General features: G+C 41.4%; 1 protein-coding gene and 1 long non-coding RNA gene across 2 annotated transcripts in view; both read left to right on the forward strand.

Annotated features, from left to right (window-relative positions):
• Positions 1-26,843, forward strand: part of LOC134212131 (cytochrome P450 4c3-like) — a 36,594-nt gene that overhangs the window by 2,921 nt on the left and 6,830 nt on the right. The gene's annotated exons all lie outside the window — the stretch shown is intronic.
• On the forward strand, positions 14,973-15,761 carry LOC134212128 (uncharacterized). The gene is made up of 3 exons (XR_009979196.1): positions 14,973-15,221; positions 15,280-15,559; positions 15,666-15,761. It is a non-coding gene; the product is annotated as an uncharacterized LOC134212128 (long non-coding RNA).

The raw sequence follows: 26,843 nt of genomic DNA on the forward strand, positions 1-26,843 counted from the left end.
ACACTAATGTTAACTTTGGGGAACCGTAAGACTCGCGGTTTGGTCGAGGTTAGGGATTACAATAATATTGAAGGAAAGGAAGGGAATTTAGGGTGCTTAAATTAATTACATATGATGTTGATATTCAGTTGATATCATTGGCGATGTTTCACATCTGTAACGAGATAAACATTTTTTGGAAGACAGCAGCGAGAGGAAGACATACGAGTGGGATTTAACGGTAGACAACAAGAGGAAGACATTCTTAAAGGACTACGACAACGAAAGGGATGGGTGGTCGACGATTACAGTCTAACATCAGCCACTTTCAGAAAATGGTGGACAAGGGACATGTATTCGAGATCAAGATCCGCCAACACTTCCCTAATAGACCTCGGCTGCTTTCCTCGGACCCGCAGATATTCAGTTAGCGCAGATCTGGGGCCACGATGCTCCTCGCACGCCCACACGACATGGTCAATGTCTTGGTAATCCGCGCCGCAAACACAGAGATTGCCTTCTGAGAGCCCCACTCGAAAAAGATGTGCATTTAAAGAGTAGTGATTGGACATTAGACGACACATGGTTCGAATGAAATCTCGTCCCAAATTCAATTTTTTGAACCATGGTCGCCTCGATACCTGTTGACGAATTGAAAACAACCATCTACCCATCTCCCCATTTGTCCATTTTTGTTGCCAGCTGATCAAGGTTTCCTGACGAACTAATGAGAAAAATTCATCAAAGGTGATTTGTCGATCATAAATATCACCTTCCATAGCGCCCACCTTAGCCAAAGTGTCCGCTTTCTCATTGCCCGGAATCGAGCAATGAGAAGGGACCCAGGCCATGGTGATTGTGTAAGACCGTTTTGATAAAGCACTCAAAGCTTTCCGTATCCCATTCAGGAGATACGCTGAGTGCCTAACTGAGTTTCATTGACCGAACAGCATCCAAGGAACTTAGACTGTCGGTGAAGATGAAAAAGTGGTGAGGAGGTGAGGATGCGATTTGTTGGAGTGAATAGTGTATAGCTGCTAGCTCAGCAGTATACACGGAACAAGGCTCTTTGAGCTTAAAATAGGCGCTATGGAAAACGTTAAAAACACCGAAACCAGTGGAGTCATTCGATTTGGACCCATCTGTGAAAAAGCTTCTCTCCTGGCTGGCGTGCCCGTATTTGCTTGCAAATAATGGAGGTATTACCTCCGCACGAAGGAAGTCTGGTATTCCATGAACCTCCTGTTTCATGGACAGATCAAATGATACAGAGGAACTGTAGGAGTCTAAGAAGTTAGCACGATTGGTGTCAACCGAAGATGGGCTTACCTCTAGCGTCATATACCAGTGGTAAATACTCATGAATCGAGATTGAGAATTTTGTTCAAGCAGCTTCTCGAAGTTGTTAATGACCAATGGATTGAGAACCTCACAACGGAGGAGGAACCGTAACGATAATTCCGCGAAACGATCTGTCAAAGGAAGTACTCCCGCAAGTACTTCTAAACTCATAGTATGTGTCGAAATCATACAATCTAACGCGATACGGAGACAGCGGGGCTGAAACCCTTGAAGCTTCAGCAAGTGGGTTTTAACCGCGGACTGGAAGCAGAAACTACCGTATTCGAGGACCGACAAAATGGTTGTTCCATACAACGTCGTAAGATCTTCGGGATGCGCTCCCCACCATGTTCCGGTTATTGATCGCATGAAGTTGATCCGTTTCTGGCATTTTTGTGTCAGATACATAATGTGCTTCCCGAAGGTGCTTTTCGAGTCGAACCAGACCCCGAGGTATTTAGAAGACATGCTGTGAGTGATTTTCTTACCCATCAGAGGGAACTGTGCCGGATTATGTTTTTTTGAAAAGACAACCATCTCAGTTTTCTCCGGAGAGAATTCGATACCCAGCTTTAAAGCCCAAGTAGACAAATTGTCGAAAGTATCTTGCAGTGGTCCTTGCAGATCAACCGCTGTTGGACCCGGAAACGGATACAACACAATCATCTGCAAGCTGCCTTAACGAGCAATTTGGCATGAGACATTCATCAATATCTCTTACGTAAAATTGTAAAGAAGGGACTCAAACATGAGCCCTGGGGAGACCCATGTAGCTAATTCTTGAAGTTGCCAGGTCACCATGAGAAAAACTCATACGCTTCTCTGACAACAAATTGTACAAATAGTTGTTCAAAATTGGTGAAAACCACACGAGTGGAGTTTGTCAGATAAGATATCGACGCAAACTGAATCAAAAGCCCCTTAATGTCCAAAAACACTGAGCCCATTTGCTCTTTTTAGCGAAAGTTAACTGAATTTCTGAAGAAAGCAACGCAAGACAGTCGTTCGTTCCCTTTCCCTACGAAAACCAAATTGCGTATCTGACAACAAACCATTCGATTCAACCCATTTGTCTAGCCGGAAGAGAATCATCTTCCATAAGCTTCCGAATACACGACAGCATCGCGATAGGACGATATGAATGACAATCCGACGTAGGTTTTCCGGGCTTTTGGATGGCAATCACCCTCACTTGCCTCCAATCATCCGGAACAATGTTAGACTCCATGAATTGATTGAACAAATTCAATAAGCGCCTCTTCGCGACGTCTGGGAGGTTTTTGAGCAAATTGAACCTGATTCTATCTATCCCTGGAGCTGAATTGTTACATGAAAGGAAGCAAGCGAGAATTCGATCATCGAAACCGGGCGATCCATATCATCCCTGTTAGCAAAAGTATCACGTGACACTTGCTCCACTGGTACCGAGTCCGGACAAACTTTCTTTGCGAAGTCGAGTATCCACCGCGGCGAGGTTTCACGATCTTCGTTAAAGGACGACGCGTTGCGCATTCTCCTTCCGACGGTCCAAAGAGTTTTAATTGAAGTCTCCCGCGACAAGCCTTCAACGAAAGTGCGCCAATATCCGCGTTTCTTCACTTTCACCAGCTTCTTGAACTGGACTTCAAGCGCGACGTACCGTTTGTGAAGAAGAATCGACCCGTTTTTCCGGAAATCTTTAAACGCAGAGGATTTCTCACGATAGAGTCGTGTGCACTCGCTATCCCACCACGGACTATGTGGTTTCCTACGAACCGAAGCTCCTGGCACCGGCCGGCGTTGTGCATGGAGAGCGCTGTCAAGAACCAACTGAGTTAGAAACTGGTACTCTTCTCGTGGGGGAAGAGCCTTTATCGACTGTATGCCATCGATGATGGCTTCTGCATATTTTCCCCAATCGATGTGCCTTGTGAGGTCATATGAGAGGGCAGATTGATAATGTCCATTGGAAATTAAAACTTCGATCGGCAAATGATCACTACCATGGGGATCTTGGACCACCTTCCAAGTACAGTCCAACGATAATGAGCTCGAACAAATGGAAAGATCTAGACGGCTATCTCTTGCTGGAGGTGCCACTCGTGTAACTTCTCCTGTATTCAAAATTGACATATTGAAGTCGTCGCAGAGGTCGTATATCATTGTTGAACGGTTGTCGTCGTACAGTTCCCCCCAGCCTGTTCCGTGGGAGTTAAAATCTCCCAAGAGCAACCGTGGCTCGGGCATAACCGAGCAGATGTGCGAGAGATCTCTACGAGATATCGCGGTGTTTGGAGGAAGATATATCGAGGCGATACTGAGGTCTATTCCTCGGATAGTCACCTGACATGCGACAGATTCGGTGCCTGACATCGGGGCAAGATCGACTCTATAGAAGGAGTGTAGTTTTTGATCCCTAACAACACCCCTCCATGTCCATTTGCCCGATCACGGCGGATGATGTTAAAATCAGGAAAGTGAAGGTTTGCATCTGGTGTTAGCCACGTTTCACATAAAGCAAAACGCATTGTAATTTATTAACTAAAAATTTAAAAATATCTAATTTCGGAAGAATACTTCGACAGTTCCACTGTAAAATCGAAATCATCTTACCCTCATTGACTAAGTTAGTCATCGAAGGATACGAATGACTCGAGGAGGGGCATTTTTGAAGCCAGCTGCTTCAGGAGAGGAGTCAAAATAGGAAGAACTGCTTTCACCATCTTCTTCACGGGGTCGGAAGCATCAAAGAAGTTGAGAATGAGCTCCACGATGCCAGAAAGCGTGAACATTGGAGCGCTCAGATGTTCTTCCGTTCGCTCTCTATGCTCTCCTTCTGGCTGAGAAATCGAAACAAATGGGGCATCTGGGATTTTAGATGTCCCCGGAAGCGGTGGAAACTCTCGTTCATCCCGATGTGGAATCACAAAAGTTGAACGTTTTTGAGTTCCACCTGCTTTGGAATTGACCATGTTGGAATGGGGCTCACTTTGGGGCTGTTTTCTAGGCTTTTCGAGGGTCGCTGGCTTTGTTTTACTCGTTTCCTCGTTGAGCCTTTGAAAACAAAGGGAATCCCATTTCCAACTTCAGAGTCAGAGCTGCCTTGATCGTCCAGAGGAAGAGACGAATAGATGGTGTCAGAAACAACCGATGAAGCGGCCTTTCTCAGCATCTCGGCGTAGCTTCGACGAGAACGCTGCTGAAGAGACCGTTTCTGGTGAATTCGCATCTGTATGTACGTCGGGCAGGCTTCGAGAGCATGTGGTGGGCCTTCGTTGCAATAAACACATTTCGGCGCCGTCTTGCACGCGCCATCCACATGCTTCTCTCCGCACGATGCACAGCGATGTTTATTGCAGCAGTACTGAGCGGTGTGGCCCAGCTGCTTGCAATTAACACAATTCATCACCTTCGGTACATACAGCCGAACAGGTAAACGAAGTTTGCCAATCACCACATAGTCAGGCAGTGCGGACCCGGAGAATGTCACACAGAAGGAGTCTGAAGGCGAATAAACTCGCTTCTCCCCCTCCTGCGATACTGAATGCATTTGCTTGCAGTCCAGAATCTCAACAGAAGGCAGCGAAGCATTTTTGAAACGGCCAGAGCCTTGTTTCAAACTCTCGCATGTCATGGTCCCTCCGTGATCACTCCCGCGATTTGACACACTGCTGACGGGAGATAGACCTTGTATTCAAGAGTGAAAAGCTCAAAGGAAGCAATCTCGTTGGCCTGTTTGCGATCAGTACAAGTGACGCGCAACTTACTAGACCCAACCATGTCAATGGTTGTGACAGACGAAAAACGCTTTTCCAGATCTTTGCTAATCTGACTGATATTTAACCGTTTGCCTTTGGGTCGGAAGAAAACAGCGTAAGGCCCACTAGCGTCGGGAGGGTAGGTCTTGTGGCGGGGGTTCGTGGGGGAAACATCTGAGTTGCTAGTGTCCATTAAGTTTTTTATCGGTGCACCAGAATGCAATGAAGCATCAGACAGGGAATACGAAGTACCCCCGCCATCATCGCCTTCGTGCATTGCGGACACGGGGTGTGCCGCTGCAGCGAGGCACGCACAATTCTAAACTAGACACTTATCACAGGTAGGGATCCTATAATGAGAGATATGCGAAAGCGGCCATTGTAAGCCAATCGAGCATTGAGAACTGTCAAAACGTGAGCCAAATGAACGTTGTTATTGTTGCAGATTGAGACGAGGTTGAGAGGTATTGAGATAGATTTTAAGAAAAATTTCATCGAATAAACAATTTGTTTTACTTTCGCGAGTAGAAGTATACTATTTTATGTATCTTGTTTCGCCTATTTGTATTGCACTTTTATTTTAGAGATAATGCTTACTTAAACACTGTTAGTGGACAGACAAACATATTCCAAATTGTTATCAAATACAGAGTCATATACAAGCTTCAACATTTTGCGCTGCGGCAAGTGCTGGAAGCGTTTGCTAACAAAAGTAACAGCGTTGCTAAATCGTCTGGAAAAGTATTTGCATATCTCTCATTATAGGATCCCTAATCACAGGGACAGAAAAAAAACACACACACGAAGGTAATGTTTGGAGACACGGGGGGAGGCGAGTGAAAAAGAATTAAAAAAAAACTAATCAAATAAAACTGGGAGGATGGGGGAAACAACGAGAATGGAAGGATGAGTGTACTTAACTCTCTGGATGCTGCTTCACCAGACTCTGTTTCTGCAGCGCACACCGGACCGTCCGTCGCGTGTGTGTTGTGCCACTCTTCGATCTCGCACAGCAGCTGGATGGTACAAGCCGCGGGGGGCGATGGTACGGCGGCGATTGTTGTGTTCGATGGTTGATGATGGTGTTAGATGACGAACGGAGCTCACCACCACAAGGGACTATCGGCATGGGACGATTATGTTTTTTCGCGCGTGACGATGGACGCCGAAAATATTCACTAATAAATCACGCTGATTTTCGCACTAACGGAATAACTTTCAAATTCACGCTAATAAGGAACCTTTCCTCTGATTTTCGGTAAAAACCTTAAATCGTAAGGAAAACCTGAAAAAGGAACGGACCGTACGCGGACTATCGTCTGTCTCGCACGGATGCTCGACGTGGATAGAGATGTCGTAAATTAATCGATTACTTCGATTAATCGATTAATCGTTGTAATAATCGATTAATTTTGAATCGATCATTACCTAACGATTAATCGATTCAATAATCGAGAGAGATCGAGAGTAATCGACTTGTTACTAATCGATTAATCAGGATTTTACGACATCATAAGGATGTCGCAAATTAATTGATTACTTCGATTAATCGATTCATCGTTGTAATAATCGATTAATTTTGAATCGATTATTATCCAACGATCAATCGATTCAATAATCGACAGGAATCGAGAGTAATCGATTAGTTACTAATCGATTAATCGGGATTTTACGACATCTCTAGACGTGGAATGCTAACCCCAGAGATGTTAGCCACAATTTTTTCCCATTGGAGAGATAGGCGATGAAAGTAGGGTGGTGGAGTGGTCGTCTGACTAGGTATGTCATTCTATGTTCTGAATATTTATGGGAGGGTTTGTCAAAATTCGGACCGAAGTTGCTTCATGAAGATGAATATTTGAAGCTCTGGTTGTAACACACCCAAGAAGTATCTTCGACCCCATTTGGATATTTTGGTTGTTTACGGTAAATTGCTCGCGCAGCACATTTGGCGTTCAGGAGTAGGCTGGGACGTTCGTATTCCAGATGAACTTGTCGAATAGTGCGTCCGATGGATCAAATCATTGGAGAAGATAGAACTCTTTGACATACCACGATTACCGCTCAGTGGAACTACACATTTTCGTCGACGCTTCTGAAGAAGCCTTTGTGGCGGTCGCGTATTTCAGAATCGTGCAAAAACGAGAGTTTGTTGCTTTCTGGTGTCGACGAAAACGAAGATAGCTCGTTTGAAACTCTTGTCCATTCCTAGGTAAAAATTGTCATCAGCTGTTCCTGGTGCAAAGTTGTCGAAATCCGTAATGGAGGATCACACACATCTAATCAATTGCAAAGTATTTTGAAGTGATTCTTGCACGTAACTTTTGTCGTTGCGATCGGACCCTAGCAAGTATTGTGTATCCGGAATAAATTTATACCGCTTTTTATACCGAAGTTGGATTTTTCTCCAGATACAGGCAACTTTCCCAACTTCGGAAGTAGTGCGCTGGATTCGCCTAAAGATGCGCTAAACAACGCATCAATTAGTTTGACAAATAAAACTTCGGAAGAAAGTTCGGTTCGGAAGTCCAGACTTCCGAATTCTAACTTGGTGCTACGCCTACAATACCGTCAATTCGTTGACTTCATGCTGGCGGCAATCCACGAGCTAACACAAGTTGATGAGTGGCGTTGGTTCCCGAGCACAAATAAATAACTAATTGATAACAAATTCTGTTATCCGGTTATCGGACATATTGATAACTGAACTTGTTATCATTTTGGCTGACTTAACAGCCAACATAACAAAAATGATACCAGAATTTTATTCGTGAAATAACTACATGAAAACAAATTAAGTTATCACTGATACCAAATTGATAACACATTTTGTTATACATGATATTTACTCAAATAACTGATTTAGTTATTATTTAATTATCAGCCATCACTGTTTTATCGACCAAAATAGTTGAATCTTCTTTGCCGACTTCGTTACGCATTGAGAAAAATGTTGCCATGCACTGGGATTCGAACTCGAATCGAGTGATTGCACGGCGTCGTCTCTAGGTACTCACCCAATTACGCTTTCTTGAGGAGCAGAAGAGAAGAGCGATACGCTTTCTACAATCTTGCATTTACTGAAAACTATTTATAATCAAATCATGATGCCATATGACCATTTTACGTAAATAACAGTCAGCTGTACAGAGTTGGGAACAGAATAACTTATTAATAATAAACTTTATTATCCAGTTATATTGATAACTAGAATTGTTATCATTTTGGTTGAATTACCAGTCAATATAACAAAAATGATAACCGAATTAAATTCAAAATAGCGAACCAGCAATCAATTAGAATAAATACGGTTTATCGTACGGGTCGACAGTTTTCGGGAGCCCCTAAATGTACGAAAAAGGTTGATTTTGGTACATACGGTTATGTGAGGGCCCGGGGCCATGACTCAAAGCCCCCCTCTCACCTCTTCCTCAATCCGGCCATGAGTGAATCCTCTCGCTAGTCAAATCAACCTCAAGTAGTTTTTATTTATATAAATTCAAATCTATCAGTTCAGTCAATGTTCTATGACTTAATTCCTTCTGCAGATATGTTTTTATCGTTTCCGGCGGGTTTATATGATATTTGCTCATGCGAAAATCACGAGCAAGGTTGAATAAATTGTGGAAAACTAAAATTAGGATTCGTATGGGTACAGAGTCCACAACGTGCATTTTAACCTACAATGTCTGCCACGTTTGCCGGGTCGACTAGTTAAAACATATTTTTTGGGTTACTGTGACAAAACACCTTCCAAAGGATTTTCTATTTCACATCTCAATATTCCCATGCGTCGACCGTCCTTTCAACATCGACTTTTGAAGGTTTGGCTTCAGATGATCTAGCTTTGGTTTGTCTTTTGCGTCCAAACCTAGGTTTAAACTGTCAATAGTTGAGCCCATTGCTAGATCGACTAAAGTGCGAGCATGATTGTTTTCTCCACAACAGACCAGATCGTTGCAATTTCTTGATTATCCGACATTTCCAGTTAAAATTTCCGCTTCTCAATATATATAAGCACTGTGGATCCCAAGATGAATTATGTTGCGGTTAGCTTGGCGGTTAGTCAAGATTATTCACCGTTCCTGAATGAGCACATGCCCTTGGATCATATATTCCGGGAGCTGCAAGGCCATTTTAAGTACTTAATAAACTACAACGCTTGATTGGTTCTCAGATACATATTTCATTATTCAACGACACCTGAAATGAAAGTAAAGTTAATAAGCATAGCATAAAACAAATAAGAAAATTTCAACTCTTGTGTAAATTCCTTTGTTGACAGAGTAATAAACAAAACAATAGATATCGAGGGTAACGGGGAAAATCACTCTCTGCTTAGACGAAAATTTCAGTTCAGTGTTTGGAAACAGTTCTTGTCACAATATTCATAGCATAGGCCGGCTACATTTAACAGAAGTAGTATGTTGGCAAGGGTAGAATGCTTAGCCCCATTTCTGAACGACGCGAAATTTAGAAGAAAATTTGTATTGATAATAAAATTTGTTATTATTCAGTTATCAGTTAATCACATGATTGATAACTAAATATCAAAATGATAATAAGGATAACTAATCGTGTTATCAGTTTGATATCATTTCAGTTATCTGCCTTTGCTCGGGTTGCCATCCCGTTCGGATGTTGCCAACGAAGCCACTAAATGGGGTAAATAGCCGAATATCACCTCCGACAGTCGGTGGTTCCAAGCTTGGCAACAAAAAAAAATCGAACAATTTTGAGGAGTTTCAGAATATTATTTAACAAATCCTAGGAGTTGTATTGCTTTTTTCCATTTTAATATTTATTTTTCATTATTGACCTTTACCAGTAGAACATAATTTAATTTAAATATTTGTAACGGCCTTTGTGCAATTTGAAAGGTTCTCAAAATAAGAACGATTCGTTCGTGCTGAGGCCTGCATTGCAGAACCAAGAAACTCGAAAAGCTTACAAGAAAACTCTACAGTCTGCTGAGCGATCCGGCTGGAATAAGCTTTGTGCAAATGTTTCCAATTTGAGTAACGCCGATCGATTAAATAAAATTATTGTGATATCCAAGGATTTCCAAGTTGCCAAAATTCCCAAGGCAAATAGCGACTACACTTCTTCTGAACTTATTAACGTTTGAGCACTTATTTGATACGTACTTCCCTGGATGTGTCTTTATAACATCTTCAGATGTTCCTGATGTCTTTTCATGTAACTATGGGTCTTGGGCTCAAGCACGTAGAATCATAAGTACTGAATCGATACAAATCTCAAGGAGAGGCTGGGACGTATCCTGTTCTACTTCAGAGAGGTTTTGAGCATATCAAACATGTTTTGAAAAAGCTTTTAGTATGCAGTTTTGCTACTGGATATATTCCCATATACTGGCGGATGTCACTGTAAAGTTTATCCCAAAAGGAGGACGTGCTTCGTATGAATAAGCAAAGAGTTTTAGACCAATCAGTCTAACCTCATTTCTTATGAAATGCTTAGAACGTATTATCGATCATCACATTCGTGATGGCGTTTGGATGTTGAGAGTGCATTTCACCAGATGCTTAAAAACCGATATCTCTATTAGACATGACGTCAAGCTGCGATTAGGAAATTAAGTGTATGCGGATGCCTCTAAGGGGGAATCTCGTTGCAGATACGCTACTGAGATTACTCAATAATGACGGTTTTCCTACCTATGGATTTGCCGACGACTATCTGACTATTGATAGTGGGTTTGGTCTAATTTTAGATTCAAAGCTTTCCTGCTAACATTGAGTTCAGAATCAGGCGTGTATGGCTTTCGGCCAATGCTGACGAACCTTCGGTAAAACTTGGGGTCTTAAACCCAAATATATCAAATGGATTTACACAACAGTTGTGCGACCAATTTTGGCTTATGAGTGTCTTGTGTGGTGGCAAAAGGGGAAGTGAGAACAATTCAGTCTAAATTAGACCATCTTCAAAGGACGTGCCTAATGGTAATGACTGATACACTCTCTTCAACTGCCACGGCTGTTTTCGAAGTTCTCTTCGACGTGGCCCCACTACACATACATCTCAATCAAGGAGCATTTTCTAGTACTTACCGATTATGGGAACTCGGTTTTATGGAAGAGAATCCTGTAAACCGTAGTTCTACACCACTTATGGTTAATTGGGACCACTTATGTATGGTTAATTGGGACACAAATTTTGTAGTAGCTCCTCACAGTCCAGCCGGCGGCTTAGCAGGTCAAAGGCGAACATCCTCTGCAAATATACACGTCATTGGCAGTTCCAAGTGTATTAGTTGACAACGATCCTCGTACTGCGGTAATCGCAAATGATTGGTCCAGGGCAACCTCCTGAGGGCGAACCGGACAAAACTACGTTGAACTCGTTCGATACGGGCTGACTGCACTTCATGGAACGATGCCCAAACTGGTACGGCATATTCAAGTACGCTGCGAACAAGACAGTTGTACAAACTTTTTAAAGCATACGCGCCGTTGCGACGAATGAAAGTGAGCACTGCAAAAGCTTTGACGGTGGTCAAAGATATATGCTCGCTGAAATTGAGTTGTGTGTCCATTGTTACGCCAAGATCATTGATGGAAGAGACGCGATCCAGTAAAATTCCATCTGATGAGTAGTTGAAATCGATTTGCGTCCTTGATTTGTTGAAACTGATGATTTTGCACTTTTTGAATTCAAATCCATGCCATTCAGCACACATCAATGGGCTATGGTATCGAGATCATGCTGTAGAGCAGAGCAGTCGACAAGCAAAGATACTATCCAAAAAAATTTTAGATCGTCAGCGTACATCAGGCGGTGGGAACGAAGTCGGTCGCACCAAGGTGGTCGCACCCTTGCGGTACTCTAGATGGCGTCATGAATGTGTCTGACTTTTCAACACCTAGTTTGACAAAGGCGGATCTTCCAGTCAAGTATGAACAGAGCCAGTCGATAATCCAATCAGGAAATCCAAGGCGGTCAAGCTTCCTAAGCAACAAAGTGTGCGGTACTATATCGAATGCTTTCGAAAAATCTATGTAGATTCTGTCCACTTGACATCGTTTTTCTAGGCTTGAGTTCAACATGCTGGTGTATGTCATGAGATTCGTCACTGTTGAACGTTTTTTACGAATCCATGCTGATATTCAGAAATGATAGGGACGGCAGCCGGATACAGCCTTTCATGGATAAGGAGCTCGAACGTCTTCGCCAGACAGCATAATATTGATAAGGGACGGTAATTTTCAACTTTATGAATCCTAGCCGTTTTGTGTATTGGAGTACCTGCGGATAGCTTCCATGCATCTGGGAAGATGCCCTGCGTTATAGCAAGTTGAACAGAAGACAAACTGGAATTCCCAGCACATCGAAGGGAGCAGTTATGAATAAAGCTTGGCGACAGTTTATCTGGACCAGGGAACTTTGATGGATCAATAGAGCTCAAGGCGCTTGCTATTTCTGCAGTAGAGAATATCGTGCGTTGGAGATTGACGTTGTACGATTGCAGAGATTCTATAGCGCGGGCTGAGGTTGGAGGAGATGTGGCACAGATTTGAAGAAACTGGCAAAAAGTTCAGCTGCTTCAGAGGTGCCGCTGGAAGTAACGTCGCCAAATGACATTTCCGAAGGAACCTGCTGTGAGTTCTTCCTGCTGTTAATGAACCGCCAAAACGATGATGGGTTCGACTTAACTTCCTCTTGGACACGAAAAATGTAGTTACGGAAAGTAGTGTTAACAAATTCGCCATACTCTGCTTCGATGCGTTGAAGAAACGTTCTATTCTCAAAATTCCGGTTTTTGAAATACCGTCGTCGTGCCTTGCGGAGAACGTTACGCATGTGTTGTAAGTCTGCGTTCCACCAAGGTTGCTTGAATGTCCGACGCGTGGAACATCTACGGATAGTAGTATGCCTTCTGACCGTATCATAAACAGTACTGTAGAACGCTGAGATAGCCATATTCACATCGGTTCCACCAACGATTTTGCAAATCGAGTGAGGCAAACTCCGACTTTACAGCGTCAATGAAATCTAATTCTTGATTGGAGGTGATACTTCGAGAACGATTCAAAGTACGCTGTATGTCTAAACGTATAACAAACGGTTTATGATGGAGGTCTGGTCTCAACATCGTGGATGGCGCTTCAACTACTTCAGTTTCATTGACGTTACTTACAAATGCCAGATCTACCATTGACCAGAAGAGATGAGATTCTCGGTGAGCTCTTGTTCGGAGGACGCATTCGTAGGTAAATAGCCTCCCACGTCGTCATCGTAAACTTATACTTCTGTTCGGATAGCCAAGCAGCTGTTAAAGCTCTCGCCTCGGCCAACTCAAGGTCGAAGTTAGTAATCGCATGTCGAACTCAAATTGAGGAACTTCCATAGCTGGAAACGAATTGGCTGATGAGTTAGCTCGTAATGGAGCATCACATGACTTTATTGGTCCTGAGCCAGCTATTCCAATATCCAAGTGTTGGGTGAAGCTTTTGATCAACTCTTGGGATGTCACTTAGCACAAATGGCATTGGAGTAGTCTGGATTCATGTCATCAAACAAAATTGTACATCCGGGAGCCATCTCTGGTAGTAGCAAGCTATTTAGCTAATATGTCTAAACAGAGTTGCAGTGTCCTATTCAAGGCCTTGACAGGTCACTGAACTATCACATTGCAGATTACGCGTTGAATTATCTGTTTGTAATAGTTGTCAATCCGATCATGGAACTTCTTATCATCTGATAAGTAACTGCCTAGTCTATGCGCGATTGTGTTCTTAAATATTTGGTAAACACTATAGATAGTAGAATCTATAGATGAGCAAAAGCATGGCTGAGTCGATTTTTTTGACCGTGCACACGCGCATATGACGTCACAGCCCTGAATATTTCCATTGAAATCGGGACGTCATGCTCGTTTGGAGACACGTTTGACAGTTCGTTTGGAGACAGAGGATTTATCTTCGCTCATCTATATATTCCACTATCTATAGTAAACACTTAGTGAAATTGACTCCACCTACCCTGAACCTTCAGGGTATCTTGTTGTTCATAACCCGTTGTGGTAAGGAGCTATAAGGTCTTGTACGCTTATGCGCTGTATGCCCTCTTCAAGAGACCTTTTCCGAACTTTCCCATTTGTTCTCCCATGCACATTCCCTCCCTTTTGTTCACTTCTTTTTATGTCACAAATCTGACGGGCAACGAAAAGCTTTCAATTAACAACTGAGGAAATGCTAATAGTATACTAGCACCGACGAACCGACGTGTCATTGGCGCTCTCTGATTGTCTCACACTTTTTAACGGTTATTCGCTTTTGCGGGCGATCGCTCCTGTCAAATGAGCTAAGACATAACTCCGCTGCAATGTTAATACACGTAGTTTGATGGCTGAGCTAAGGATGTGCCAAGTAGTCAGTAAAAAATGTACCGATTTGCTGTCACAATCATACCGGTTGCTGATTGGTTGAAAATTACAATCGATTACTTCGATTGGTGACGGCGCGTTTTTCGTAGGGCAGCATGTTGTTAGTTTGGCCGTGTTGCAGGTTTATAAAGTTGATATCATGCAAAATACGTAAATGTTTGAACTTCAGTTTTTTGGTAAAAAATAAAAAAATATTGATTTGCAAACGCCATATTACTTATTCTCAAGGGTTGTAAAGGGTGGTATGGACTTCTAAAGTACTGTACAAAAAGATAGGGCAAGTAGCGGTCAAGGAATGAATCTGCTGCTGACATTTCTTGAGCAGTACGGAGCTGCCAAGGAAAACGAATGATTAGCTAATAGTAGGCGTATTGAAGTAAAGAAAACACAGACTGACGTCTTTCCTTGCGGAATAATGCACTGATGCATTATTCCGCAAGTAAAATGACGTTTAGTTAGGTTTTCTACATTCTGTTTGTTTTTTGTTTGCAATTTGTTTCAGGTCCGACTGTGGTGAGCTTCAAGTGTAGCGAAACGGAAGGCCATGATGGAAGTAGCTGCTGCAAATGGCCATGTTCTTGAAGCGACAAAGTGAATTAGGGCGTTCTCATTTGTCTATCAAAGAGAGTTGAGCTTTCCAACAGTCGGCTTGAACTCCGCTGGCCTAGTTAAACGTTCTGATCATGATGCTTTTGATGGCATAGCTCGAGCAGCTGCCTTACTCGCGTTTTGAGCTGCGTATATAATAAGTTATCATTGTCAGTGCTTCCATAGTATCTCTGCATATAGGTTATAACTAATGAAAATTGTTTCCAGCTCGTGTGTTGTCGCAGTTCTAATAAATGGTACGATTACCTTTACGCGCTCGTCCCAATGTTTGCCTCCAACACACATCCGGCAGCGATACCTTGTTGAATCCGCATTCCTTCAGTACATCGGCAAATGTGCTTTCGATTCGATGAAGATGAGGGATTTGCAATTGCACGTACCGGAGCTTCTAATGCGATTGTTCCAGTCCCTCCCTGCTAGGAATCGACTAGTTCCCGTCAGGATTGACTACTTGGCAGGAAGCTAAGAACCATTCAATGTGATCTAGGTATTTTGTTTCAAGTATAACAAGTAGAAATAATAAATATTAATACAAATAAAAACGAAACACTCATCAAATACCGTTTGGAATATTAATGGAGTTTTCCTTTTAGGCATTGTATTCGTTAGAAATCCATATTCGTGCTATTGGCCCAACGTAAAGTAACTTGCTATGCTTGAGTAGAGAATAGATCGGAGCATTTTCATCGAATGTAGGCACATAAAAAATAGAATATTTTTTTGAATAAATTAATAATGCCTCATTTCTACATGCTTTTTAAGTTCTTGCTAGTGGCTCAAGTGTATGTAAGTTTGTTTATAAGTCAATATATGTTCATGGGATTAAGGTTATTAAACAAAGGGGTATACATACAGTAGGTTTTTTAGTACTTCGTCAAATTGATTTGTCACACATCTTTCATGATTCTTGATATTAAATAAATGAACTATAATTTTTGTTATTAACACTATGGTTCATTGGTTTAGAAAACCGTAACTACTAAATTTTCGAATGATCTCAGCTGTTTTTCAACAGATATTATCAGTTTATTTTATCAAACTCTTAGCCATCCGTTCTTGTTTCTATAACTTCTTTTGATATTCCAACATACACACCATCGTGAATTCGTCCTGAAAAAAAATTTGCCGTATCAGTTTCTAGAGATAACCTTGAGAAAATGTATGAGGAAAATCAAAACGAATATCCGAAAGAATTTTTGAAGAAATTTCCGAGGAAATTTGTGAAAGAATTCTCGAAGTTAATTTAGTGGAAATTTCTGGAGGTTTTTGGAGTATTTTCTCCGGAAGCTCCTTTCAGAAGCTTTTTCAGAAATTCATAAGGAAGTTCATTCAGAAATTCCTCCGGAAGTTCATTCAGAAATTTCTCCGGAAGTTCCTACAGGCATTCCTCCAGAAATTCCTCCTCAAGTTCTTACAAGAATTTCTTCGAAAGTTCTGACAGGAATTCCTCCTGCAGTCAGGATTTTCTCCGGAAATTCCTTCAGGAATTCTTCTGGAAGTTTCTTCAGGAATTCCTCGAAAGTTCCGTCAGGAAATTCTCCAGAAATTCTTTCAGAAATTCTTCTGAAATTCCTCTGGAAGTTCTTCACTAATTCTTCCGGAAGTTCTTACAAAAATTCTTCCGGAAGATCCTTCAGGAATTTTTCTGAAAGTTTCTTCAGGAATAGGAGGTCATTCGGAAGATCCTTCAGGTATTCCTCCGGAAATTTCTTTAGGAATTCTTCGGGTAGTTCTTACACGAATTCCTCCGGAAGGTCCCTCAGGCATTCATCCGGAAAATCCATAATGAATTTCTCCAGAAGTTTTTCTAGGAATTCTTCCGGAAGTTCCTACAGGAATTCCTCCGAAAGTTCCTTCAGTATTGTTTGCGGAAGTTCCTTCAGGAATTAGTCCAAAAGTTTCCATCAGGAACACCTCCAGAATTTCCTTCAGGATTTCCTCCGGAATTTCTATCAGGTTCTCCTCCAGGAGTTCCACCGAAAGTTCCTTCAGGAATTCCTCGGAATATTCCTTCAAGAATTCCTCCATAAGTTCTTTCAAAAATTTCTCAAGAAGTTCCTTCAGGGATTCCTCCGGAAATTTCTGATGGAATGCCTAAGGAAGTCCTTTCCAGAAGTTCCTTCACGAATTCCTATGAAAGATCCTCAAGCAATTTTTTGGGAGAATCCTTCTGAATTCCTCTGGAAGTTTTTACATGAATTGCTCCGGAAGTTCCTTCGCAAATTTCTCCGGAAGTTCCTTCACGAATTCCTCCGGAAGTTCTTCACGAAGGTCTTCACTAATTCCTCAGTTCCTTCAGAAATTCCTTCGGAAGTTTTTTCAGAAATTTCTCCGGAATGCAGAAGTTCCTTCAGGAATTTTATGAAACTTTAATTAATTCCTTCAAAATTTCCCTCAGGAATTGCTCCGGAAGTTCCTTCAGCCATTCCTTCAGAAGTTTTTTCAAGAATTTTTCCGGTAGTTCCTGTAGGAATACCTTTGAAAGTTCTTTCAGTAATGTTTTGAGGAAGTTTCTATCAGAAATACCTCCAGAGGTTCCTTCAGAATTTCTTCCGAAATTTTTATCAGGAGTTCCTCCAGGAATTCCACCAAAAGTTCCTTCAGGAATTCTTCCGGAAATTTCTTAAAGAATTTCTCTGGAAGTTCCTTAAGGAATTGCTCTGGAAGTTCCTTCAAGATTTTCTCCATAAGTTCTTTCAAGATTTCCCCCGGAAGTTCTTTCAGGAATTCCTTCGGAAGTTCTTCACTAATTTTTCCGGTAGTTCTTAGAAGAATTCTTCCGGAAGGCAATTATATCAGGAATTCCTCCGGTAGTTCGTACACGAATTCCTCCGGAAGTTCCTTCAGGCATCCCTCCGGAAGTTCCATCAGGAATTCCTCCAGAAGGTTTGCCAGTAATTCCTCCGGAAGTTCCTTCAGTATTTTTCGCGGAAGTTCCTTCAGGAATTCCTCCGGAAGTTTCTATCAGGAATACTTCAGGAATTCCTCCGGAAGTTCTATCAGAAGTTCCTTCACGAATTCCACCGAATTTTCCTTTCGGAAATTTCTTCAAGAATTCCTCTGGAAGTTCCTACAAGAGTTCCACCGTTCCTTCAAGAATTCTTCAAGAAGTTCCTTCAAGAAATTCCTCCGGAGATTTTTGCTGGAATGCCTCCGGAAGTGCCTTCCAGAAATTTCTTTAGGAATTCGTATGTAAGTTCCTCCTGCAATTTTTCGGGAAGCTCCCTCTAGGATTCCTCCAAAAGTTTTCGCAAGGGTTTCTCCAGTAATTCTCTGTAAAGTTTTTCTAGGAATTGTTCCAACAATGTCTTGTAAAGTTCCCTCAAGAATACCTCCGATTGAATTCCTCCATCATTTCTAAGGGATTCTTCCTGAGCATCCTTCTGAAATTCCTCTGAAAGTTTCTCCAGCAGTTGCTCGGGAAGTTCCTTCAAGTTGTCATTGGGAAGCATTTTACTTGTTTTTAGAAAATCACCCGGAATTCCTCAGGAAGTTCCTTCAATAGTTCCTCCATAAATTCCTTAAGTTGCTTCAAGAAATCTTCCGGAAGTTTCTTCAAGAAATCTTCCATAAGTTTCGTCAGAAATTCCTTCTGGAGTTCCTTCATTAATGCTCCCGGAAGTTCCATCAGAAATGCCCCAGAAATTACTTAAGGGGTTTTTCCCGCAGATAGACCAGTTTTTTTCGAAAGTTATTACAGGAACTCTTCTGGAAGATCTTCAAGAAATCCTTGGAAAGTAATTTTAGGATTTGCACTGGAAGTTCCTTCAAGTGTTCTTTGGGAAGTTCCTTGAGAAATTTTTCCTGAAGTACTAGGAGAACTTTTCTAGTAAGTTGATCAGTAATTATTTTCAGAAGATCTCTCAAGAAGTCCTCGAGATACTCATCCGTTAGAACATGCAGGATTTTTCTCGTAAATTCCATTATGAATTCCACCGGAAGTTCCTCCAGGAATTCCTCCGGAAGTTCCTCCAGGAATTCCTCCGGAGGTTCCTCCAGGAATTCCTCCGGAAGTTCCTCCAGGAATTCCTCCGGAAGTTCCTCCAGGAATTCCTCCGGAAGTTCCTCCAGGAATTCCTCCGGAAGTTCCTCCAGGAATTCCTCCGGAAGTTCCTCCAGGAATTCCTCCGGAAGTTCCTCCAGGAATTCCTCCGGAAGTTCCTCCAGGAATTCCTCCGGAAGTTCCTCCAGGAATTCCTCCGGAAGTTCCTCCAGGAATTCCTCCGGAAGTTCCTCCAGGAATTCCTCCGGAAGTTCCTCCAGCAATTCCTTCAGAAGTTCCTCCAGGAATTCCTCCGGAAGTTCCTCCAGGAATTCCTCCGGAAGTTCCTCCAGGAATTCCTCCGGAAGTTCCTCCAGGAATTCCTCCGGAAGTTCCTCCAGGAATTCCTCCGGAAGTTCCTCCAGGAATTCCTCCGGAAGTTCCTCCAGGAATTCCTCTGGAAGTTCCTCCAGGAATTCCTCCGGAAGTTCCTCCAGGAATTCTTCCGGAAGTTCCTCCACGAATTCCTCCGGAAGTTCCTCCCAAAGTTTTTCCAGGAATTCCTCTGTAAGTTCCTACAGGAGTTCCTCCGGAAGTCTCTCCTCTGGAAGCTCTTCCGGAAGTTCCTCCCTAAATTTCTGAATTCCTTCAGTAGGTCCTTTATTAATGCTACCGTAAGTTCACTCAGGCATTCCCTAGAAGTTCGAGCAGAAGTTTCTGCAGGAGTTCCTCCCGGAGATAGACCAGAAGTTAATTGGGAAGCTCTTACAGGAATTCTTCTGGGAGATCCTCGAAGAAATCCTCGGAAAGTTGCTCCAGAATTTGCTCAGGAAGTTCCTTCAAATGTTCTTTGAGAAGTTCTTTCAGGAATTCTTCCAGAAATCGTTTTAGGAATTCCTCCAAAGTTCCATGGAGAATTTCTTCAAAAAGTATCTCTCTGGAATTCCTCGAGAAATTCATCCGTAAGTACCTGTATGATTTTTTCTTTAAACTCTACCTGGAGTTCTTCCTGGGAAATTCCTCCAAAAATGCCTCGGAAAGTTCCTCCAGAAGGTCTTCCGTAAGCTGCTCCACGAACCCCCGGAAGAGTCTACTTAAATTCTTCCAGGAATTTCCCCAGATGTTTCTCCAAGAATTGCTCCTCCAGGAACTACTTGAAAATCGGCTCCACGAATTGCTTGGGAAGTTCTTGAAGGATTTATTGCAGGAACTTCATAAGAAATTCCTGAATGAATTGCTGCAGGTTCTTCCTTAGGAACTCTTAGAGTAACATCCGGAAGAATTCCTGGATGAACTTCTCGAGGAACTCCCAGCAAACATCGGAAGCTAATAGAGCACTTATTCAACCAAAAATATCTTTCTTCAGCTAGTAAACCAGCTTATTCAGCCAAAATTGTTTGTTGGGCTCTTAGTGAAACTTCTGGAATTCCTGGAAAAATTTCTGGTAGAATTCCTGCTGATTATCACGGAGGTATTTCCCGAGGTATTCAAGAGAGATTTTCCGAAAGAATTCCCATACACCCATCGAATAAGTTCCTCATGGAACTTCGGAGGAATTCCTAAAGGAACTTCTGGGAGAATTCCGGAAGGAATTTCCATACAAATTCCAGAAAAAACTTCCCATAGATCACTTGAAGAAACTTCCCGAGCAATTCCTTGAGCAAATTTCAGAGGAATTCCTGAAGGAGTTTAAGGTAGAATTCCTGTCTTCTTCTTCAATGGCACTACATTCAAACTGGAACTTGGCCTGCTTTTCAACTTTGGATTGGTAATCCTACGCCTTTGCTTTCAAGGCAGCTGTAGAATCCTGCAAGAACTTCGAAAAGAATTCCTAGTCTATCTACGGGAGAAACTCCTGCAGACACTTCTAGGGAATTCCCCAGGGAGCTGCCGGAAGCATTCCTGAAGGAAGCCAAACCGAAGAAATTTCTGAAGTTATTAAAAAAAAATCTGAAGGAATTCCTGCAGGGACTTCACAAGACATTCCTGGAGAAACTTGCTGAGGATTTCCTGGAGAAAACCTTGGATGAACTTCTGGAGGAGCTTCAAGAAAAATTACTGGGGGAATTTTCCAAGGAATTTCTGAAGGAACTGCCGGGGAAATTTCAGAAGCAACTTCCGTAGGAATTCCTGAAGGAGTTTCTGCAGGAATTTCTGAAGGAACTTCCAGAGAAATTCCTAGAAGAACTACAGGAGGAAATTCTGAAGGAGCTTCCCTAGGAATTTCTGAAAGAATTTCTGGTGGAGCTTGCGGAGAAATTCCTGTTAGAACTTCCGTAGGTATTGTTGAAGGAACTTCCAGAGAAATTGCTGAAGGAACTTATGGAGAAATTCATGGAGGAACTATTGATGGAATTCCTGGAAGAACCTCCGGAAGAATTTCTTAGGCAACTTCTGGAGGAATCCTTGAAGCTATTTCCGGAGGAGTTCCTGGAAGAACTTCCGAAGGAGCTTCCTTAGAAATTTATGAATGAATTTCCGGATAAATTCCTGTAAGAACTGGCGTAGGTATTGTTGAAGGAACTTCCAGAGGCAAAGCTGAAGAAATTTGTGGAGAATTTCAAGGCGGAACTATTGATGGAATCCCTAAAGAACTTCCGGATTTTTTTAGGCAATTTCCGGAGGAATTCGTGGTAGAGGAATTCCTGGAAGAACTTCTGGAGGTTTTTTGCAGGAACTGCCAACGAGTTTCTGAAATAATTTCCGAAGGAATTCCTGTAAGTACTTCCATAGGTATTGTTGCTGGAATTTTCAGATAAATTCCTGAAGGAACTTCTTGAGGAATTCATGAAGCAACTGCCGGGGAATTCCTGAAGCAACTTTCGTTGGAATTCCCGAAGGAACTTCTACAGGAATTCTTGAAGCAGCTTCTGTAGGAATTTCTTAGGCAACTTCCGGGGGAATTCGTGATAGAAAATTCATAGAATTCAGGAGGAATATCTTAAGGAACTTCCATAGAATTTCCGGTGGAACTTCCAGAAGTATTCCTGTACTTCCGTAGGTATTGTTGAAGGAACTTTCAGAGAAATACCTGATGGAACTCATGGTAGAATTTATGGGAGAATTATTGGTGGAATTCCTGAATGAACTTTCGGAGGAATATCTTCGGGAGCTTTCGGAGAAATCTCTCAAAGAACTTCCGGAGGTAGCTCTGATAGATCTTCTGGAGGAATTCCTAAAGGAACTTCTGGAGGAATTTTCGAAGGAATTTTCGTAGACATTCTTGAAAGAACTTTCGGAGGATTTCCATAATTTGCTTCCGGATGAATTACTGATTGAACTTCTGGACGAATTCCTGATAGAACTTCCGGAGGAATGCCGAAAGAAACTTCTGAAGCAATTCCTGATAAAACTTCCGGAGTGATTACTTATATTATCCTTTGATTATATATTGAACTTATTATAATTATTGATATTTAATAATAAATTTCAGAAAATTTCATGTAGGATCTTATGAAGTAATTCCTGGATGATTTTTTGGGAGAGCTCCCGGAGAATTTTTAATGCGTAATATGCTTACGCAGACTATCAACGCACAGGACTACTTCATAAAAACTACCCGGGAGACATCCGACGGTATTCTACATGACATTTCTGGGACAATCCCTAGTATCTTCTGAGGAATTCTGGTTTTGGAGTTTCTTGGTGGAATTCTCGAAAGAACTTTTGTAGAATTTTCCTGAGGAACTACTGAAGTTGCTAAGAAATTTATCAGGGAATTTTCTGGGTGAATTTTCAATAGAGCTCATGGGGGAACTCTCTAAGGAACTTTCGGAGCGATCATGGGGGAACCTACGAATTGTTTCCTGGAATTTTATAAAACTATTTCGGAGGAATTCTTGGATAAAATTCCGAAAAAAATCCTAGAAGAGGGATTAAATATTTTGAAATTATCTTGATGACCAAAAGATTTTCAATTCAGAAAAATATATAAAGCTCTTTTAGTGGAATGTATTCAACCGTCTAAGACGAGTTAAGTACTCTCCATTTAATTCCACCAATTATTTTCGATATCTTTGCAGATGCGTGTTTCGTAAGTCCAGTCAAGTACGAGACACTGAAGACGACCACACAGTTGTGGTCGAAATACGTATCTGCAAAGATATCGAAAATAATTGGTGGAATTAAATGGAGAGTACTTAACTCGTCTTAGACGGTTGAGATTTTCAATTGTTTTTCTGGAGGAATTTCTGCAGCAATTTTCAAACTTCGAGGAAAATTCTAATATAATTTCTTAGGAATCCCTGGCAAAATATTCGGTGAATTGCTGAAGAAATCTGTTCGGAGTTTCCTAGTTGAAATTCCATGAGTAAAGTATTGGATAATTCATGGTGAAGTTTGCAAAAGAGTATATGGTGATTTCCGATAAACTAACTGAGAAGTGTGCATTTTGATATTTTATCATTTTTTTCAAATCATTGCCTTTTATGGTAATATCAATAACTTCACTATTGGTACCATTTCATACTCAAAACGGTTGGAGACTTTAGTTGACAAATCATTGATTTGAAAACTGCCCCTTCGCGAGAAGCAATCGACAATATTCAAAATTCGCTCTACTAGCTTTCACCGATCCTCGACGCTGCACCTCCGCTGCCGATTTTTAATGGTGTGACGCCGCCGCCAATTGAAAATTGTCTATCACACCGTCGCCAATTATATTTCAATCGGAGCATAGCTCAGCTCTAATCTCGATTTGTGTATACAGCAAAGTTTGTATAAGTTTCTTTCTAGATACCGATGGAAGCCATGAGAAACCATTTATTTATAAAGATTTATAGCTTTTAGATTACATCCGATACACTCTGCTCCTAAAAAGATTCCAAACTACATGAATAGTACCGGTAGTACTAGGCCCCCAGGATGGTCATTTGCGGCTATTGTGGATCCTGGTGGTACTAATGCGGAATCAATGCAAGTATAGCGCATCCCGAACGAACATTCACGTTCGAATTTCCAGAAACCATCAGCAACATTGCCGGTAAAATCCATCTAGAAGTAAAAGCAACAACAGATGATTTAAAAAAATCTCCAGGTCAATAAAACTCACCTGCACTATGACGTTTTGCCAAATGAATTACGAATGATCACAAAACATGTTTTTCGCCTACTTTTTCGGTTGCATATGTGAAAATTACTTTGGTAATTAGATCAAATTTTCCTTGAGCGTTTTCCTTGAGATCTGCATACTAGGCTTAAAGCTTTAAAACTGTTGATTTTAAGCATTACGATTTATCTTTATGTCATTTTCAAACTCAAAGTCATATTTACATTAGCGAAAACATCTCTCTGTTAGTCTTTTGCTTCTCTTACAAAAATAATGGTTGGAACAGAAAGAGAAACATCAAGTTTTGATTCATGATATTTTTATGATTTTGTACCAAATTACTTTGGCTGCACTGGCGACAACCTCGTCAAAGCAACCGACTAAAAACAACAAGGCAATTGAGTTGTCACATCCTATCCTAGGAGCCATTGAAGGAGAAGAAGAAGAAACAAATGTACCAAATGTGACACATCTTAACTATGGTTAATCAATTGACTTCCAAATAACCACAAAAAAAAAGTGCAAAAGACGTCAGTTATGGCAAATTAATTAATAAAATTAAGTAATTTTAAATACAAGTTAGCTCTACAAATTATGATCAAATGCAATAATGCGTAAAGTGTTTCAAATAATTAATGTGAGTGGCCTCAAATACCCTTCTTACCCTATTAGGAAAGAAAGATGTAACGCACAAGCTTGCACGCAACAAACTAGGCTCGTTTCCAATTCAACAAAGTAAAATCCATAGGGGATGGTAGTCAACGGTCAAAAAGCGACAAAACGTTTGTTGCAATCTGTTACAATAATTTTACCCTCTGAATACTTGCTGGCAAGCATGTTGAAGCTATTCGCATGATGCAGGGGACGGGCTCGGGAATAGGTTTTCGAATGAAAGGTAAAATAATTGATTTTCTGATAACCGCTTCATACACGTCATCATCACCAAGAAGAGCGAATATATTAAATATTTATATAAATTGAAGAAAATGAATTCGGAAAATAATATTACCTACTTCTAAAAAGCGTGTATTTGTGAACATATTAAGCACACGCTGAAATAGATACCACGCGGAATGATTTGCTATTTTATTTTAGCACAAACTTATCATAGATTTGATCAAAAGTGATAGCCACACCTATCGATGTTGTTTGTGTTTAAAGCCTTTAATTATTATTATTATTATTCATTCAGACTAAAGCCGAAGTAGCCTGTGCGGTATATAAGAGTCTTCTCCATTCGGCTACACGTCGGTCCATGGCTACACGTCGCCAACTACACAGTCTACGGATGGTCTGCAAATCATCTTCAATCTGATCAATGCCCGCTGCGCACCTCGCCTTCTTGTGCTCGTCGGATCGTTGTCGAGAACTATTTTACCCGGGTTACTGTCCGACATTCTGGCTACGAGCCCGGCCTACCGCAGTCGTCCGATTTTCGCGGTTTGAACGATGAATAGTTCTCCCAGAAGCTCATGCAACTCGTGGTTCATTCGCCTCCTCCACGTACCGTCCGCCATCTGCACCCCACCATAGATGGTACGCAGCACTTTCCTTTCGAAAACTCCAAGTGCGCGTTGGTTCTCCACGAACATCGTCCAGATCTCGTGTCCGTAGAGGACTACCGGTCTAATGAGCGTTTTGTAGATTGTCGATTTGCTACGGCAGCTATTTCTAATCTATTCGATTGGAGCGTCTTGCGGAGTCCAAAGTACGTACGATCTCCAGCCACCATGCGTCTCCGAATTTCTCTGCTGGTATCATTTTCGGCAGTCACCAGTGAGCCTGTTGATCCGGTTAGCTTCCCTCTTCAGTCTGATGTAGGCTTCCTCCATCTTCTCAAAGTTACGTGCCATAATATCTATGTCGTCGGCGAAGAAAAATAGCTGGACGGACTTATTGAAAATTGTACCACTCGTGTTAATCCGTTTAAATGCTTGCCTATTTGCCAAAATTATATGCCAAAGCCACAAACTAAATTTTTGTCTAATTATAACTACATAACTACACTAATTACGTAAGCAATTTTTATGGGCTTTTCAGCCCCCCCTCCCCCCATGTAAGATTTTTCCCATATAAATCAATTTTTATTTATATGGAGCGTAAGAAAATAACAGACCCAGACCCCCATAAGTGCTTACGTAATTAGTGAACTACCCCTAAGCAGTACTGCAATTTCTCATTTTCAATAAAAGATGTCACGCGATTTTTACATATCTGCTCCTTTCAATATCTTTAGAAACGTGAAGGATGAATGGCATGCTACAAAAATCTCAAAAAATATTGATCCATGACAGGGCATGAGAGTCGGCAATATCTGCTTTACCTTTGTTTTATTACCATTTTCAACTTGGTGAATTAAGAGAATATGAATAATTTATCGACTAGTCACTTCGCATATATCTATAAAATTGATTTGTTAATTAAAATGTTAATTTTAAAATAAAGCACGACTTCCTTTCATGCGAAATTTATCAAAGAACACTCGATTCTTTCATTTGGTCGCCTGAAATGGAAGAAGGCGCTTAGCTCTCTGTCTTATGACGATCACGACATTTTCCAGTACTGGTCCTAAGCCAGTTTCTAATATAATATTACAGTCATCTCGATTTGTCGATCATGTCGACGGTTTTCTCGTTTCTATGACAAAAGGTCGAAAGACAAAAGGTCCAAAGGACAAAAGGTCGAAATACAAAAGGTCGAAGGGACAAAAGGTCGGAAGGACAAAACGTCGAAAGGGTCAGA

Source organism: Armigeres subalbatus, chromosome 1 (genome assembly GCF_024139115.2).
Source record: "Armigeres subalbatus isolate Guangzhou_Male chromosome 1, GZ_Asu_2, whole genome shotgun sequence".
NCBI classification, from domain to species: Eukaryota; Metazoa; Arthropoda; class Insecta; order Diptera; family Culicidae; genus Armigeres; species Armigeres subalbatus.